The sequence below is a fragment of the Anopheles coluzzii genome, chromosome 2 (assembly GCF_943734685.1).
Source record: "Anopheles coluzzii chromosome 2, AcolN3, whole genome shotgun sequence".
Lineage (NCBI taxonomy): Eukaryota > Metazoa > Arthropoda > Insecta > Diptera > Culicidae > Anopheles > Anopheles coluzzii.
In genome coordinates, this window is record NC_064670.1 from 10,043,645 (window position 1) to 10,061,659 (window position 18,015).

Here is an 18,015-nt window from a genome sequence, read left to right on the forward strand (position 1 = left end):
TCACATCATAATCGGTGCGGCGGGGGGGTAGGAAAGCTATGCGCCACAGCGCTGCAGGATGTGTCAGAAATGTGCTCGAAAAGGGGCCCAAAATCATCCCGATCCGTCATTTTCGAGCAACCGTTCGAGCAGTTTCGAAAACGGACCGTACACGGGCCTTTATTAGTGTGCGTGAGGTGGTGTGCGGGAGCGAGATCGATGCATAGCGCACCGCTGAAGGTGCGACAGAACGCAGCAGAACAGTACGCGCGCTGGACGTATCGGTGTGTGCGTGTGTGTGTGCGTGCGTACGCGTCGGCAGAAAGGTATACGGACAGCGTCACCAGCGGTGAGTGTGTGCGTGTGTACGTTCCGAAAATTGTTCAAATCGAAGCACAAGCAACCAAGCAGCCAGAGAGAAGCGCAGACCAAGCGAAAAACGCGAACGCGGAGATTTCCTTTCGGTCGTTTCGGGCAAATTTGGACCGCTTTCCGTACGTGGACGGGCCGCAAAAGACGGTCCCGGATCGGCGTAACCATCGCGTGCATCGATTCGCTGTTAGTTTTAGCATCCCCGGAGGGTTTTCAATGTAAGTAAAACATCCCCGAAAAAAGAAAACGGGACGGAATCTTTCCGTCGTCGTCGTCGTCGGCTTGGATCGATTATCCTCCTCCTCTCTAAGCTGGTGCTACTGCTGCTGCTGCTGAGGGCAACCGAGTAGACACCTTTTACCTCGACGTGTTTGTGTGCGTGCGTGCGTGCGTGTATGTGTGTGTGTGTATGCTGTGTCCGTCGATGGCGGCGTTGTGTGCCCGAACAAAATGCTTTTCGCCTTGCCCGTACGGTGCCGTGCAGTGGAAGGAAATTCTGCAAAAATTGGCATGACGGCGTCAGCAGCAGCAGCATCCGTGTGACCAGCAGCAGCAGCACACTAAGCGGAAACAGTACGAAACACCCTCGGAACCTTTTTTGTGCACCCATCATCATCATCACCATCATCGTCGTTGCCGTCGTCGTCATCATCATCATCGCTTTAGTCGCGGTCGTCGTACGTACGGCAATATGGAGATGATGATGATGATCATGATGATGATGATGGTGATGTAGCCAAGCGGCGATGATACTGTGCTTCTGCATCGTGAAAGTGCGTCAGCCATAGTCGAGCGCAGCGGCCAGTGTAAATGTGGAGTGAAAAAAAACAAAAAAAAAGAAAAGAAAGAGCAAAAGCCTAATCTGTTCACAAACGTTTCCCCACCTCTCGTTGCAGCTTGTACGGTCGGAATCGGAAAAAAACATCCAAGTATTATTCCCAACAAAGAGAGAAAGACGCTCGGTTTTCCCTGCACGGTGCAGGAGCACAAGGGCGCATTGGTAGAGCGTTAGTTTAAACCGCGGTACGGAAGCCAAGACGGACACACCTGCCTGCGGGGGGGGGGAGTGACAGAGACCACGGTGTGGCCACGACACGGTCCACACGGTAATGGCGTAAACCGGAGAAAAGTGGCCGTTTTTTTGTGATCGTGTTGTGTACCACGGACATTAAATGCTGGCCGCCGCCCCTCGCTCTCCTCTACTCCCCGGTACATGTGTGTATGTGTGTGTGTGTGTAAGCGCCTGGTGGTGCTGTGCGGCCTGCTTCGTCTTGGGGCACACGCGCACCGGAGATATATTTCCGTACAGATCACGGCAGGCTGCGACATTTTTCCTAGATTTTGTAGTGTGGTGTACCGTTCGTTCGGTTAGGGGGGGATTTTTTTTAGGGTTCTCGGGTCATCTTTGTGCCGTGTGGCCAGTTTTTGTGAGGCCAGTCCCCATTTCCGGCCCCCAAAAAGTACTGTGAGTGTGTTTGTGTGTGTGTGTGAGAGAGAGAGAGAGAGAGAGAGAGAGAGAGAGAGAGAGAGAGAGAGTAAAACGTGACCAATGTGTGCCGAGTCGTGTAGAGAAGGTGCGTTTCAGTGCAAAGTGGTGTGTTTCTGCAAACTCAAACAATTTCCCTTCGAATGCTAAGTCGGAAAAGCGCAAAGAACGTGGACCCGCAACAGAAAGGTGAACGCAAGCAAGCAAGAAAGCAATCAAGAATAATCAAGCCGGGAAGCTGTTAATGACGAGGAACGATTTGGTGCGGGGTAGACAGGGTACGCACACACACAAAAACACACATGCACACATACACACACAAATGCTTGCATCGAAAGGAAACCGAAACCGGCTTACAGAGCAGAGTGGTGGTGGTGGTGCTGCTGCTGTGGATGTCGCCCCATTGACGTCGTGGGAAATGCTACCCCATCGTTCCATTTCACTTCCGTTGGGGTCTTGAGGTGTACTTTCCACACGCACTAGAATGCCGGATGTGCCAGCCGCGGACTGCTCGGATCTTATCTGCACTGAGCCGGGGGGAATCGAAATCGAAGCGAATTCCGCCAACAGGGTCTCCCAGCAGGTCGGCAGAGGGCCACAACACGTCAAACGGATCGTGCCTTCTTCCCAGCCTGACGAGCCCGCTGCAATTCGAACCTTCCGTTGCCATATCGACAGCATCCATCACCATATCCGTGTCCAGCAAATGGTGCGACTAGAAGAGAGGTTCTCCCCCGTCGCGTCGTGCGCCCTGTGTTTTACTGTGCAGAGGTTAGTGGAACAAATTTTTATGTGTTTAATTCGTTATTAAGTTCATTTACCACCACATTGTTCGGCCTCCGAGGTGCAACCATCCAGTTCGTTGTTCTTGGTTGCCATCGATGCCGTTGCCGTGCGATGGTGTGCAGTTCAGGGCCTGGCTTGGATGTGCAGCAAAACATGAGCACCGCGACACCAAATGAGCATCAATTTCGTTTGTTTTGCATTAATTTTTTCGAGCTTTCGATGTGACCACTTTAGAATGAAAATTGGTAGCATGATATTATTACTTAACTGCAGCGGTAGTGGCAGAGCGATGTAATAGAGCAAGAAGGATGAGAAGTGAGCATATGAACCACAATGGTTATGGGACGAACCAATGTGTGCAACCTTTTGAATTACGCGAAGGTCTACAGAATACGGCATTTCTGCTAACTTGGAAGCAGATCTTGAAAATTGGTTAAAATACTCTGTAACTTTTCACCTAAAAATGCATCCCATTTCCAACCGGATGAGCATGGTTGGCTCACACCCATCCAAGCATTGAGCTGGACCAGTAGTAGTGAGCACGGTGCACAGTTGCGAGCCCCGCCGCCTACTCTGCCCAAATCTCTTGGCTGCCATGGCCGCGATGATTTATGTTATGGTTTTGGTTAACACTAAACCTTATATTTCATAAATTTATAATGTATTGCATTAAGTGGCGATGGCGCCAAAATTGCAATTAAGCTGTCTTGTTTTGTTTTTTCAAGCACAAATGTTCGTCATTTCTCCACGCCATTGTAAAATACTCGTTCTGCTGGAGGTTTCTATTCAATGTTGCAGAAAGAGATAGATAGAGAGAGAGAGCGAATGTGTGTATACAATTAATAAGTTATATTTAAAATCAATTCAAACTACCAGCCTCAAAGTAAGATTAACGACTGCATGCAACCAGTAAAAAGAAAAAAAAAAACAACTTTTTCCAGCATACGAGTGCATAACCAAAACATTGCTGCGGATTAAACTGTGGAGCGTGTAATTATGCAATCTGCAAAATCAAACGATGGTGTGTCATAGTAAATCCCTCAATCAGCCTTCCTGTGTGTTGGCCCGATTCGGTTCGGTTCGGGTTTGGTGGCCGGGTAAGAGTGCATAATGGAACCGGTTTCGCATCGAGGTTTATTTATAGCGGGCTATTAATGGAGTAAAATTGATTGCAGGTGGTGGCGGCGGCGGCAGCACTGCTGGTGTGTTGTCTTTAATGTTTACTTCCTTTTCGTAACGAAGGCACATTTTGGACTCAGCAGAAGCAGCTGAATGCGTGACTGGAGGGCTCGTTTCATTGCAATTTCGTTTAACCAATTTTGGTTTTATTCCTATTAATATGCAGGTTGTGAATACACAGCATTTGAGGTGTGCTGTTGTTTTGGGAACAAATCTATCTTAATCTTCTCTGTTTAATTATTTTGCAGCCTCCGTAGAATAGAAACACGACAGGCGTGTTCTTCGCCGTTGTTTACAAAACCACACTTGTACGTGTACGTGCACAGCGCCGCTCTGTACACACGGTGCATTGGCACTTTGTTTTGACGATGAGAGATATGGGGGCTTGTGGTGTGGTTAAGGGATGTAGTGCATACCCATCCCAGCATCGGAAGCACTTTTTTCCCGCCATTCTTCGAGCGGGGGGCGGCCGCTCGTTCGCACGTCAAAACCCCCACCCTCGTCAATCGGATAAGAACGCGTTCCTGTTGCGTATTATTTGATGGATGAGAATGCTGGGCGGGGAAAGGGATATGAAATATCCGTACATTTCACAACACATCTAAAGAGAGAATGAGAAAGAGAGAGAGAGAGAGGGTGGTATGTTGCATTTGCAATTCCGTTGGTGGGGGGACGGCTGGTTGGCGATCGTTGGCGATAACCGGCTTCGAACCCCTGCTTTCGCGTGCAATAAATAACAACAATTGACATATGACACCCGTCGTCGTCGTCGTCGTCGTCGTACCTTATCAAACAACCCCAAACACACACACACACACACACACACACACACGCACACAAAGGCAACATGCATATTCGTTGCTATCGCTGCTGTGTTGTGGCGGAGTTTGACGTTCAGTTCATCTCTGCGAACCGACCGGTAGTTCGGACTAATAAACCTCTTTTCGAAACACACACACACACACACACCCAGCAAAAGGTAGCGTATCGTTTGGACGACGTCTGTCATGTTCTCCCCTCCCAGGCGTGATGGGTGGTGGTGGGTGGACAGGGACGCGATTGTTTATAACGCGATTGCTTACCGGTGTGTCCGTACTCCGAGACCGCCGAGCCCTACACTTGAAACACACACAAACACACAACAACTCTGTATGTTGCGCTGTTGATGTTTCCATCGATAAAGAGCTTGTGTGATATGGTTTTTGCGGGGATTGGTGGTGTGGCGGCTGTTTCTCCATTGTCGTCGTCGTCGTGGCGGCGAAATTGGTGCGTCCAGTGTTTGGTGACCATTAGAATGTGTGTCATTGAGGACGGTTCGCTGTGTTTTGCGACTTCGTCCCCGCACATCTACGGTTTTATATGATTGGATGCAAAAGAAAGTGAAAAGTGTTGTTCACAAATGGGGGGAAAGGAAGCTTTGTCCCGTGTGCTGTACCCGTCAAGCCACGGGAAAACCATGGCTGGGGGACGCTCCAGAACAAAAAAAAAAGGGTGGTAGTGAATGAGCGGGCCGCCCTCCCTTTGGACTCCATTCAACATTGTGTAGCCTTAACACATCCCCCCCCCCGCCCCCCTCTCCCCTTCCCGAAGTCGCGAGCTTAACGTCACCCACGGCACAACGAAAGGGAAAATGTCGAGACGCTTTCTTGGTATTCTTGGCATTTTTTTCCTTCTTCTTTTTCTTTTCGTTGGTTCTTTCGCTCGCTTACGCTTCTCGCTGCATGCTTTACACCATGCGAGCCCTTTTTGGTTGCCGCCTTTGATGTTTACCCCGTGGGGTGGTGGTGGTGGTGGTGGTGGGGGGCGAAGGGGCTTTTTTTGTGCCATTCGCGTTACGATACGTGTGTGCGCCCTGTTTCAGCGTGTGCGGTTGTCCTTAAGGAACGAGGAATGTGGTGACATGTGGGGCACACAACACCACAAGCAAGCAAAAGCAAAAAAGCCGGCAAGCAACGTCAAACAGACCACCATCAACAGACTTTGGTTGGGAACTGCCGGTAATAATGTTCTCTGCTTTTGCTGCTGGTGCTACCCGGCCGGCATGAAGTTCATTATTTTGTAGAGACACAGCAGGTATGGGTTTGTGTGTTTGGGCAGCGTTTAAAGGACGATAAAGGTGTGTAGTTATGGGGGGCCATCATGTTTATGCCGAAGTGTTTTCCAGAGAACTTGAACCCATGAGTGTTACTAACGAAATGTTATGGAAAAGAATATTGCGGTTAAGAAACATCTTCTCATTTGCAGCACAGCCGTAAATAGCGCAAACGACAATGTCCTTGCACAATCACCGGTAATCATGGCCGCATCAACATAAAACCAGCTCCCCTCTCCCTCCTTCAAGACTTAATTGGGACGAATGCAAAACAAAAGAAGGGCAAGCCCGAACCGAAGAAACAACAAACAAAACAAAAAAAACAACCCAAATCATCTCACAGCTAAAGATGAAAACAACGGCCACTACTCGGGGGATATTATACAATGCATATTGTATGTGAGAGAGAGAGAGAGAGAGAGAGAGAACGAAAAAGGGAATAATGTGTATCTTGGACGAGGGCCGCCACCACCGGCAAAGGGTTCGACTTTCCGGGTGCGGGTTTTATCCCTCAGCTTCTTCTTTACCCAACGGACGCCACGTGGACTTTGTCTGCTTCTTTGATTTCCCGTTCGGATTCGTGCAGCCAAAGCGTTGTGGAAGCGTCGCGTCGGCAGTGTGAGGTAGGTCCCGGTTTTTGTAGAAGAGTCGTCCGGAGCGAGCGAGAATACACATTATCAACACCACCACCTCCTCCTACTCTCCTACACCCGCGCGCTCCGCTCCGACGGCGTCCAGCATGGCAGCGTATTTTGAGATTCGATGATTTTTGGGGGCGAGCAAACCGAGATGATGCTGTGTGTGTGCCATGCAGTGTGTTTGCGCTTGCTTAAATGTTGTCAATGTTTTCCAAAGCATTTAGCACTTTAAAACAACATTGAAGTGTATTGTTATATAATTATCTTTAAAAATTGCAAACACTCTGATTGGCTTTGGAGCTGGGTGCGTTACAAAGATGTTACAAAAGCTGCATTGCTCCAAATTGCTCCACACGCTACCGAGCAGACAACCGAGCGTCATCAGTAGCGCGCCGTTTTTCGCAGCAAATTAATAAAGCGGGCGCTTTTCCGTATCCCCAAGACCACCCTTTTCCTTGCGCATCAATCTCGCGCGCGTGTATTTGAAAATCAATTTCAACTCATCCAATTCTCCCACCTCTCTCGCTCGAGCGCGCTGGTACGTTGTGTTTGGGGCTGCTTGCCGAGTCCGTCCCTCAGGTTTACTCGACCTCGGGTCGGGAGGGGGGTCGGATACCGTTTCGAAATGGGAAAAGTGCAAGGGATCATATTGCGAAATCTAAAGTGTAATACACAGAGATAGGGAGAGAGAGAGAGAGAATGAGCAAGAGACGACTGCTGGCTGCTCTGGTATAGCAGTTCGTTCGTTGCGTTTACGATCGATAATCAATCTTGCACATGGTTACCCTTTACGCTCCAGACGACTTTCGGATAAGGGGATATTCCCGATCCGCGGGTTGGGGAGGGTTGGGTGGAAGTGTAGTGAAAAAAGGTTCTTCAATACCCATCTCGAGCGCGCCTTGTATGGAGAAGCGCCGCCCGCCCGTGATTAAGGAATGTAACGCGCGCGCCACGTACGTTTCGCCAATCTTTCTCTTTCTCTCTCTTCTGCTTTGCCAGTAGTTTCAAGCATTTCAAGCAGCGGACAAGCGGACTGGCTGTGTAACTAAATATGCATCCAAGGATACGGTGTCGTGTCCCACCCGGCAGGATACACAATCACAGCGGTGATGGTGGGGCACGGTGTAACGAAACTGAGAAAGGATAGTCAATTTAGCTGATCGCGCGCCGGTCGAATCGGGTTTGGCGCGCACCTCGATGCATTGGAGAGCAATCTTCGCGCGCTCTGTGGGCTGCTGCTGCTGCTGCTGGTAGCTCCACCGACAAGAACAAGAAATCCCTGGAATGAACGAGCTTACCAGCCGCCACCACCGCCGCTGCTGCTGCTCCTTCTGCTGCATCTGCTAGCGAGCGTTTGCGTTCGTTCCGTAGATTGCGAGTGATTGTAATCTCTTTTTTTTGTTTTGCTTTTAGTTTCACTCCCCTTTTGGGAAGGTTATTTCTGGGGCCTGCAGCAACAGCGCCCTCCAAAGACGCCCGGGCGGTATGTCGGTCCGTCAGTGTCCGGCCGCGTGAAGAAGGAGGAAAGCGCGCGATTTCAATCGTGCGGTGTGTTTGCGCGCGCCCGGTCTCTCTTTCGCTTCAGAACTCGCTGCAGAAGGTCAAAGCGCGCGAAGTCAGCTTTCGAGCTCTGAAGCTCGAGTACACCTTCCAGCAGCAGCATCATCATCCCAGCTGTGGAAGGAAGGGCGCGCGCAGAGCAAGAAACATCCCCAACCCATTTCCCCTCGCTTGTACGCGCGCTGCGGTGGCAATATTTCAAATTGTGCTGCCCGAGCTGCTGCTGCACCTTGATTAAATGGACGTGGAGGTCTCCACCCTCCTCTCACCCCCAAGATGCCACCGCTCCGCTTCGACACACGGAGCGCAAGTTCCAGGATGTGGCAGAAGAGGCAAACGATTGGATAAACGAACGTGGTGGTTGCTCCTGCCCGGCCGGCCGGCCTGTTCAGATTCTCGTCGGGCATTATTTTGTGCGAGGCTCTCTATCTCTCTTATTCGTGGCTCCCATTCTTTGCCACCGTTCGGTGCGAGGGATAAATGTTTAAAACGTTTGGGGAGGCGGGAATTGGAGCGAACGAGCGAGACTTTGGGCAGTGGTGGTGGTGGGACACAATCGGCTCCGGCGGGGGATAATGGTGGAGGGCATGGGTAGGAAAATTCGACGTGACTAGCAATTAGCCATTTTTCACGGGTAATTTTTTAATACCCTAGACCAGCGCGCGGCCTACGGGAGGTTTTTTGGTTCGTGCCTAGGAATTGGCAAATTAGGACAGGTTTTTTTTTTTTGTTGCTTCAAGTAACAAAACAGTAAATTTGATTATTTTTGAAAGAAGGTTAAGAGTAGTGGTACATGGAGCAGGAAATTTAGATTACGATTCATTAAACTACCTAATTGTGAGCATTGTAGGTTGTAAATGGTCGCTCTGCGGCAGCACGCTGTATTTGCCAAGATGCGTGCATGATGAAGAAGGCCTCAATGTACCTTTAATGGCGCACAATTCGTATGCTACATCAGAATGCTACAGAATTACATCGATTTTATCTTTTTCGTTGAATTAAAACATTTCGCCCAGCACTTCTCGGAACGTCTCCGTATCCGCAAGCCTACGTTTCTGTGGAGCGTCCTTCTGGTTCCAGGTATATAGGAATTGCGTAACCTATCGTCCCCACGCGGAGGCAGTTCTTGTAACGTCCCGGTGTTTGCCGTGTTTAAAGCGAACGGCGAAAATCAGCTGATCAGCCGATGCATCCGCACGCAGTTTTATGCCAACTTTTACCGTTTGGTTCGTCTTCCCCATTGCAGCCTTTGCCCCTAATTGATACATTTTAAAGGCCACGCGTTGCCACTCGGCTCGGCGGGAGTTCCGTTGAAGCGTCGCCCAAGGGGGCGGTTTGAGCTCCATAAATCAAACCGGGCTTTATTGGGAGGTCTGACTTAATGTGCCTTGTGTTGCCACCACTCTACTCTACCTACTCTCTCCTTCAATGCTTGAGGTTCCAGCAATCAGGAACCGTAATGTTGGGCCGCATTTAACGTCTTTTATCTTGCTCACAGCCTGCATCTCTCTTCCACTAGCGAGTAGAATTTGAACTTACACCCACTGGCACAGTAGCAAAATCGAGAATGGAGTACGTGTGCCTTAAACACTGCTCAAAGTGCATACCTTTTTGCTGCTTCTTTTCGACTGTGACTACGTCGTCTTCAGGACATTAAAACCGCCCTTCCCGGATGATTAAAACATCCTGCCGCGGGCGCTCTTCTGTCGGCGGCGGCGCCGGTTTTGCGAAGGTGTGGTAAATTATCGAAAATTAATAATCTGAGAAGGAGAAGGAGTAGGACAAAAGGCGAGCATTTTCGCACCTTCCCGTGGACCGTGGATTTATGATTTTGCAAATTGTTTCAGACCATGCAAAGGAGCACAGCCATATGCAGGACAGGGCAGGCAGGCACCACCACCATTCATTCGCCGGCTGCACTTTACCACTTTGTCCGTGCACGAATGTGTCGGTGCGGTGCTCTGTGTGCAGTTTTGTTTTTTTGCTGCTGCTGCTCTTGCTGTCATCCGTCATCGCGATCATAAAAAGATGTCCGGGCTGTGTCTTTGCTTTTGCGCCACGAACCCCGAGCGCCGCAAAAATGCCCGCTGCTGCTTCCACAAGGCAGTTTGAGTGTTTGGCGGCTTAAGGCGCTTTTTTGCAATCCTCTCTGCTCTGCTGCTTGCGAAGTTGCAAAGTCCGTTGCCGCGCGTTTACTTCTTCTCCATTTCGCCGGAACCGTTAAAGTCGCTTTTTTTTATTTCTTCTCCCTTTCGGCAGAGAAGAGTGCTTGGTCGTGACGTAAGGCTCGCGCTGTTGTGTGTGGTGACTCGCTCTGGAAGAACAGGGCTTCGTGGAAAGGACAAGTTATCAAGTCAGTCGGTTACACATTTGGGGGACAACCGCATCAAAGTGCCAAGTGGTGAAGCCCGAGAGTTGGTTGTGCGGGCTGTTGTTCTGCGCCTCCTTTCTGTGGTCGCGTCCCAGTGGTCGTCGCTTGATAATGAGGTTCGCTGGCACGTCATTAACGTAAACTGTGTTGTTATTACCGGTGCTGGGGCGCTGGTGGGAACGTCATTTTTATTGCATAATTACATCGGAGAGTCGCTTTGAAGAGGAGCCTCTCTCACGGTGCAAGTTCAAGATCAAGCGGAACTCTAGAGTATTCAATGGATTTTCGGAGTTGGACGTGTTGGAGTTGACAAACACCTCGTTAATATTGGAACTTATGTCAGTAATTAAGCGCACAACAATTGCACTCACCAAGAATTGGAAAACTCTGAATATCTGCAGATGTATCTGGATTAAGGAAATCTCTGTGAAATATCTTGCCTATGAAATCAAGACCTCAACGAACAACGAACACCCCATTCAGACGACCTCCCTCCAGCACGCTCTGGTCCCTGGATGCAGAGATGTAGAGCGCACAGCAACGTCACGGAGACTTCACAAAAAAAGGCCTGCTGCCCGCAGTATCGTAAAATGTCAAGCCGTTAAATTATCGTCATTGGAGGAAGGCTCCGCTTTAAAGGCCACGGCCCAACGCGGCTATCTCGCTCGCAACGGTGCCAGATATATTCGTGGCGAGGATTAATATTTGTTTTCGAGTTCTCAATTGGGACTCCCCTCGCCGTCCGATATCCTGGCCTGGCCGTTGGGCTTGCAAGAAAAATTGAAATGCGTTCACATGATGCTGTGCGGAGTTGCTCGTTCTCTTCCTGAAGTTGACCGAGCGCTAGGAAGGGAATTCGAGACACAGAGAGAGAGCAGACTCACACACTATCGTACTCGAGCGATCTCCTGCTTGAGACGAGAAGATGCAACATCTTGGCCTTTTCTTGGCGCGCACGTTCGGTCAACTCAGCACAGATTAAGATTCCCCCTCCCCTGAGGATGGAAGGTAGGGGGAGGGGAGTTACCTCTTATTTTTTACCTCTCCGTTGAAGATGGATGCGATCTTCAACCGAAGTGGTGGCCCCATACGTACTACAGCAGGCCAGCCCCAAAGAAGGGGCATTTTTTCATACAATTTTTTATTGTTGTTCCCTTGCTTTAGCGTTTACCCGCCAGGGGTCGCGTTTGGAGCGCGATCTCGTTCTTGAAGAATGTTTCTCGTGTTGGGAAAGATTGTGGTAAACCGGGAGAAGAATGGCTATAGAGTCCCCTTGTGTATGCGTGTGTGTGCGCCTGAGTCCATGTGTTGTGTTTGTCCCTTTTGGGGCTGTTGGGAGCCCCGGATGACTCCTTTTTTTCTCTGTGCCTCTCTCTCTCTCTCCCTCTGTTCATTTCCTTTTCCCATTTATTTATTTCATCTCCCGTTTTGGGCCCAGCATTCGCAGGCCTCTTTGGGGCCTCGGGTCGGATCAGATCGGATCTTTCGATGTGTGTTGGCTTTTGTGTATGGAGCGCTGGTTGGATGGTTCTGTTGGCCTCTACACCTCTGCGCTTCATCTTCATTATCCCAGCTCTGTTTTGCCCGCGTGGTGATGATGGAAACCGAAGGCTAAGCCCACTCCCTACTCCACTCGCACCCGAACGGTTTGAGAACGTTCAAAGATGATGGCAAAGTGGTGTTCTTCATGCCTCTTTCATCGAGCAGAGCTGGTGTACCGCATGTGGGCTGCCTGGCGAGGTCTGCCCAAGAACACACAGCAAGAAGTACAGAAAACGCTCATTTGGGTTGGGGATTATTGGTACGTAGTGTGGTGTAGTGGTGTGTACCCCTTTAGCACTCAGTCAGGTCCGAAGAGAACCGCAAAGAATGGGTGAAAAATATAGCCTGAGATTGCTCTGGTGGTTGTGGCCGGTAGTTGTTGTTCGATTGGGTTGGTTGTTGTCGGTTTCTTGCTGTGGCGTCGTTGCTAAAGCTCCTCGTTCTGCAGAGAGTGTTGGCATGAGAGGCAAAGCCAGAGAGCGAGACGAAGGTCCATTAAGTTGCGCGAGTTGTTAACCGGGCCCAGCTCCCCTCAACAGTTTCGTGCCGTCGGTGTTGTGTTTCGATCGAGAAAGCACATCGATGCTGTGTTGTGTGGGGTTCCTGTTTCATTTTGTGTTGGGTTTTTTCTCTCTCTCGTTTCTTGTTATTGTTGGCCTTTTACACACCCTTCGCACGCTGTGCTGTTTTTGTAGCGCGTTCAGTTTCTATATGCATTATGTTGGTGTTCTTCTGCGGTTGCGTTCTTTTTTTCTTTCTTTCTCCCTTTCCTCCTTTCGTGGGGGGCTCTTCAACCGGACCGTTTGCTTGTGGTGGAGTTGTTGGCCCTGTGGATAGGATGGATGGATGGAACCGCAAGAAACGGAAATCCCGTTCTCGCGCTCTCTTTCTCTCTTTCTCTCTCTCTCTCTCTTTCTCTCTCTCTCTCTCTCTCTCTTTCTCTCTCTCTCTCTCTTTCTCTCTCTTTCTTTATGTCTATATCTCTCTCCGTTCGATCATTTCTAGCTGGCCGAACTCTCGAGTCGGGTGGGTGACGCTCGGGTCGCGGATACATATTTTTCTTCGCTTCGCGCGCTTGACAGAACGCCAAACGAGACAAGAAAATAAATACCACCACACTTGGGGCAACGGTTGCGACAGCAGGCGATGGCACGGTGGGTCGGTTCAGCACAGATGGACGGACATATTTTCCGAACTTCAAGCTTTCAAGAATCCTTCATAACGTTATTCTGTCACAGTAACAAAATGAGATATTGAGATGAAGCAGATTGCAAGATTTCAAGCAAAGAAGATGTAAAATTGATATAGATTCTTGTGCTCCAAGGCAGGCCTTATGCCTTAACTCTCTCCTCTGCGGTGAAGGTTCAGGCTTTATTGAGGTATCCAATTAAGCGCTGCATCCAGCTTTTTGTTTTCAGTTATTATGGCCATGATAACTGCAACGGCAACTGTAGCCATTTGGTCCATTTTACTTTTAGCAACTTGGTCCATTTTACTGCACCAAGTCGACACAAATGTCTGAGAGTTATCATTCTGCGTGTATCTTCAATTCTAGCCTACACGAATGAAAGCCTTAAAGACCATTAGCTTAGGCATTGAGTTGGCGGTCAAGGACTGCCTGTACCTCTGATGGGCTTGGAGCTCAGTAACTTAAAAGATTCGCGAGTCTTCAAAGATTCATGAATCTGGAAAGATTCACGAATCTTCAAAGTCTCAGGAATCATCAAAGATTCATAAATCCTTTAATATCCATATATCTCTAAGGATTCATTAATCTCCAGAGATGTATGATTTCCAAAATCTCCCCATAGCAAAACAAACTATCCGGCTCCGTGGTACATTCCAAAAAGTCTCGAAAGCTTGTATAAGCTGGCATGATACATAGGTTGTTACGACAAGAAGAAGGTTAGTAAAAAACTTGACCTAGATGATTTTTAGAGATGTATGAATTCCTTGAGATTCATGAATCTTTCGAGTTTCGTGAATTCTTGATATTCGTGCATCTTTGAGATTCATGAATCTTTCCAACCAAGATTCAGATTCAATGAATCATACCAAAGATTCATTCGGATTCAAGAATCTGAATCTGATTTACCCAACATTAGTATGATAGTCAGTTCTTCTATGGACGAACAGAACTATTTAAAATTAAGACGGATGCTATAGCCAAATATTTATTTTCACTTTTTTTTTGTGTTTAAATAAATGCCTCCTGTGTCAGCCTACTATTGTGAAGCTTTCCATCATTTATGTTGTGCTGGCAAAATTTGTTTTTGTCCTTCCGTGCTCACCGTTTGCGACCACCGTTTTGGCAGCAAGAGCGGGGAGCCAGAGCTCCGACGATTCATCAGGATGTGGTTGGTTCCAGCCGGCACCAGCAGCAGCAGCAGCGGGCCGTTCTTTTGCACAGCGAAAACAGAAAAGAGACACCATTTGCCAACGTTTCCTCCCAAACCTGGCCTGCAAGGAGAGGGAGGGAATAGTTTGGGCGCAGGTTTGGCTGATTGTTGTTTCGAGCTTGCGGTCCAACCTCGAACCGTCCAACCAGCGGCAGAGTGCAATCGCGTCGTTTATCTTCCAAGAGACACACCACCAAGAAGGCACAACACAACACGCTGCTGAGGCAAAATGGTTAAGTGCTCTTTTCTTGCGAGCTCTGGCTGGCTTTTTTTATTATTATTCTTCTATTCCTGTTCTTCGGTATCGTGGTTTCGCGTTTCGCATTTCACGTCAGCAGCAGCAGCACCGGCATCATGGTGGAACTGGCTACAAACTACAGAGGGCTACACAAGAGGGAGCGCGCTTGGCTTGGGCCAGCAACAAAACACAAAAAACCCAAACCGGCGAGTCGCGCGCTCGCTCGGTCGCTCGCAAAAAAGAAGGAAGAAGGCGGCGAGTGCCGTTGTCTTGAAGAAGCTGACCATCATCATCGCTCGTACCGGAGAGCGCGTTCTGTCACGGTTTTGGCCATGCTTGAAAGAAGAATGGTGTAGTGGTGGTTGATGATGATGATGATGCAGTGGCGACGATGCTGTGCGATGGTGAAGGTACACACGGTACAGGGCCAGCCGAGTGGAACAAAGTCAACTTTTTGAAGTGGTCCAAAAAATGAGCAAAATATGAAAATCATTCCCATTCTCCAGCAAGCACACGGCGAGAAGGATATATGTGGTGCACATCTGCTGCGCAAAATTATTCAAACGTGAAGCAAAGCAAATGAGATGATGACAGGCGCGAAGAGAACCCACCACGGACCGACCTCTGTGGTGTGCTGTGTGTTTGCGGTTCCCGCGCGAGTGCTCTGCCTGCTTTGGCTTTGGCGTTAGAGTGTCTCTCTGTTATTGCCTGCTGCTGCTTTTCGTTGTGCGTACTTCCCAACATTTTTGGCAGTTTTGTTGGGGAAGGGCCGCCGGCTCGAGTTTTGAAGACGCCAAACACACACACACACACACACACACGGCAAACGGGGTGAAGATAATGAGTGTGTGTGTGTGTGTTGTTGCTGTTGGTACTGTTCCTTATCCGGATGGTTTTGTGTATCTCGAAGCATGCCGGCATGCTGCAGCAACGGTCCCAAAAACCAAAACCACTCCTTGGCATCGCGCGTAAATGCTGTACGAATACTTGTTGGCCACTTTGGTTCGAAACAACAACAACAAAACCCGCTGGAATTCACAAAGGGCAGCAAAAGAAACCAATCCCCTCTTGCCAGGTCTTCCGTCCGTCCGTCCTGTTTGCTTTTCGAAAGCGCGTTTCAATTTATATGCTCCGGTTCGCGGTTTCTCCTTTCCTGCCTGCCCGATCGACCATAGGTGGTGGTGGTGGTGGGTTCCGCTTTTGGCCACGTTTTGGCGCATTTTTACAATCATTTCTTGCGATGCGCTTTCTAGCGTTTTGTTTCTTCGCTCTTCCTCTCTATCTCTTTCTCTCGTTCGTTCTCTTTCTACGTTGCAAGAGTTGATGGTGTTTGCTGGTGGTTTTGAAGCTCCGATTACTTACCAGCCAGCCAGCCAGCCGGCCGGCTTGCCCAAACTGCGTTCAGTGCGTTTTGTTGTCGGTATTTCGCCTTTGCTTCTCGTCCTCTCCGACGACGACCCGGCTTTTTGTGGTGGACACTTTGCGCTCGTGTGCTTACACGTGCACACGGCGGAAATAACCTTTATTTCAACTATCGCAATTAAGACATGTGTGTGTGTGTGTACCAAGCTCATCAAACGTTGAACGGCAAGTAAGCATTAAGAAGATAAAATTGTTTCAATTTAAAAAGAGCAATTATTTACAACCAAAAATCTTCCCCTCAATTGGTGGTCTGTCATGTGTGTAAAACCGCGTAAAAGAGCGGCCTTGCACTAAAGTGTTTAAGAACATGAGCATACAACAAAGTGCAAGTTATACTTTCGGATGTTTTTGTCTACCATACTAGTGGTGGGAGCTCGGAATCGAACCTATCCGATTCCGATTCCGTGTTCGGAATCAATTCCGGAACCGATTCCGGAGCTGGAATCGATTCCGATTCCGGAGCCGATTCCGATGCTGGAATCGATTCCGATGCTGGAATCGATTCCGATGCTGGAATCGATTCCGATGCTGGAATCGATTCCGATGCTGGAGCCGATTCCGATGCTGGAATCGATTCCGATTCCGGAGTCGATTCCGGAGCCGATTCCGGAGTCGGTTCCGGAGCCGACTCCAGAGTTGAATCCGGAGCCGATTCCGGAGTCGAATCCGGAATCGGTTCCGGGATCGGCTCCGGAATCAGAATTGTCTCCGGAATCGGAATCGACCTGGGAATCGCAATTTGCTCCGGTAATGAAATCAGGCTTGAATCCTGAAATGGGTTAGTTTGAATTGAAATAAAAAGTGTGGGAAGCGAAATAAGTCCGGGAATCTCCATGTGAATAGATCATTTACAAGTAAATTTTTATTCTTTGCCGCTATCAACACATAGCATCATTGGACCCAAACGCCTATTCCTATGAAGATGCCGAAACCGACTCCGTTTCGAAGCCAATTCTGATTTCGGAGTCAATTCCGATGTCGAACCCGATTTTGATTCCGGAGCCAATTCCGGAGCTGATTCTGATTCCGAAGCCAAATCCGATTCCAGAGCCAAATCTGATTCCGGAGCTGATTCCGATTCCGGAGACGATTCCGATTCCGGAGACGATTCCGATTCTGGAGCCAATTCCGATTCCCGAGCCGATTCCTCAACCTATTCCGGAGCCGAATCTCTAACCAATTCTGGAGCCGATTTCGGAATCGATTCCGGAAACTGATTCCGGACCTACTATCCGGAATCGATTCCAGAAAACTTCGGAGCTAGCCGGAATCGATTCCGACGAAATCTTCATTTTTCCCATCACTATACAATACTATTACTTCAGCCGCTAAACGTTGCTAGTTAGTGTACAAAATGTTTGGAGATAGGAGGGGTGGGGGATGGGGGGGGGGGGGGTAACAGTGGTTTTAGTGAATGCACTTTCAAAAATTCTCCTTCAAAGTAAAATAATAGCGAAGAACTACCGTGGATATCGGGGACACGATTGAGGTATCAGTTTTTAAACGTCTTTTTTAGTTTTTTGTCGCATTCGGTTACTCTTCAATTATAATTCTTTGGTTTACCCGAGAATATAGAGATATAATTGTATTTGTGTAAAAAGTGTGCATTAAAGATATGTCTATTTGTTCACGAAAAATGATTAAAATTGTACTCCTAACGCACAATGCTCGTTTTACTTTATTTACCCTGCGAAGTGTACAATGCAACACACATTTGTCTACCCAAACTAACTCTCTTCTTGTTATGTTTCTCTTTTTTCTTTACAGAACCTTTTTCGCTGAAACAACCCTCCGCAGACACACCACCACCTGCCGCCTGACTGTCGCAAGGTTGTGCCACACTGACTGTCGCAGATGCACATAATACATTACACATTACACGGAAAAACAAAAAGAAATCAATCAAAACAATCTCAATCCAGCGGTGTTGTGTTTGTGTGTGTGTGCGCGG

The 18,015-nt window shown here is 48.7% G+C and overlaps 1 protein-coding gene across 13 annotated transcripts in view; it reads left to right on the forward strand.

Moving 5' to 3' along the window:
* Window positions 1-186: 186 nt before the first annotated feature.
* Window positions 187-18,015, forward strand: part of LOC120947747 (trithorax group protein osa) — a 131,370-nt gene continuing 113,541 nt past the window's right edge. For 6 of the 13 annotated variants that reach the window (XM_049607702.1, XM_049607710.1, XM_049607709.1 and 3 more), the window contains exons 1-3: window positions 336-569; window positions 1,248-2,608; window positions 17,832-17,894. The gene's annotated coding sequence lies outside the window, so the exon portion shown is untranslated. The other 7 variants (XM_049607707.1, XM_049607706.1, XM_049607708.1 and 4 more) reach the window with 4 other exon arrangements.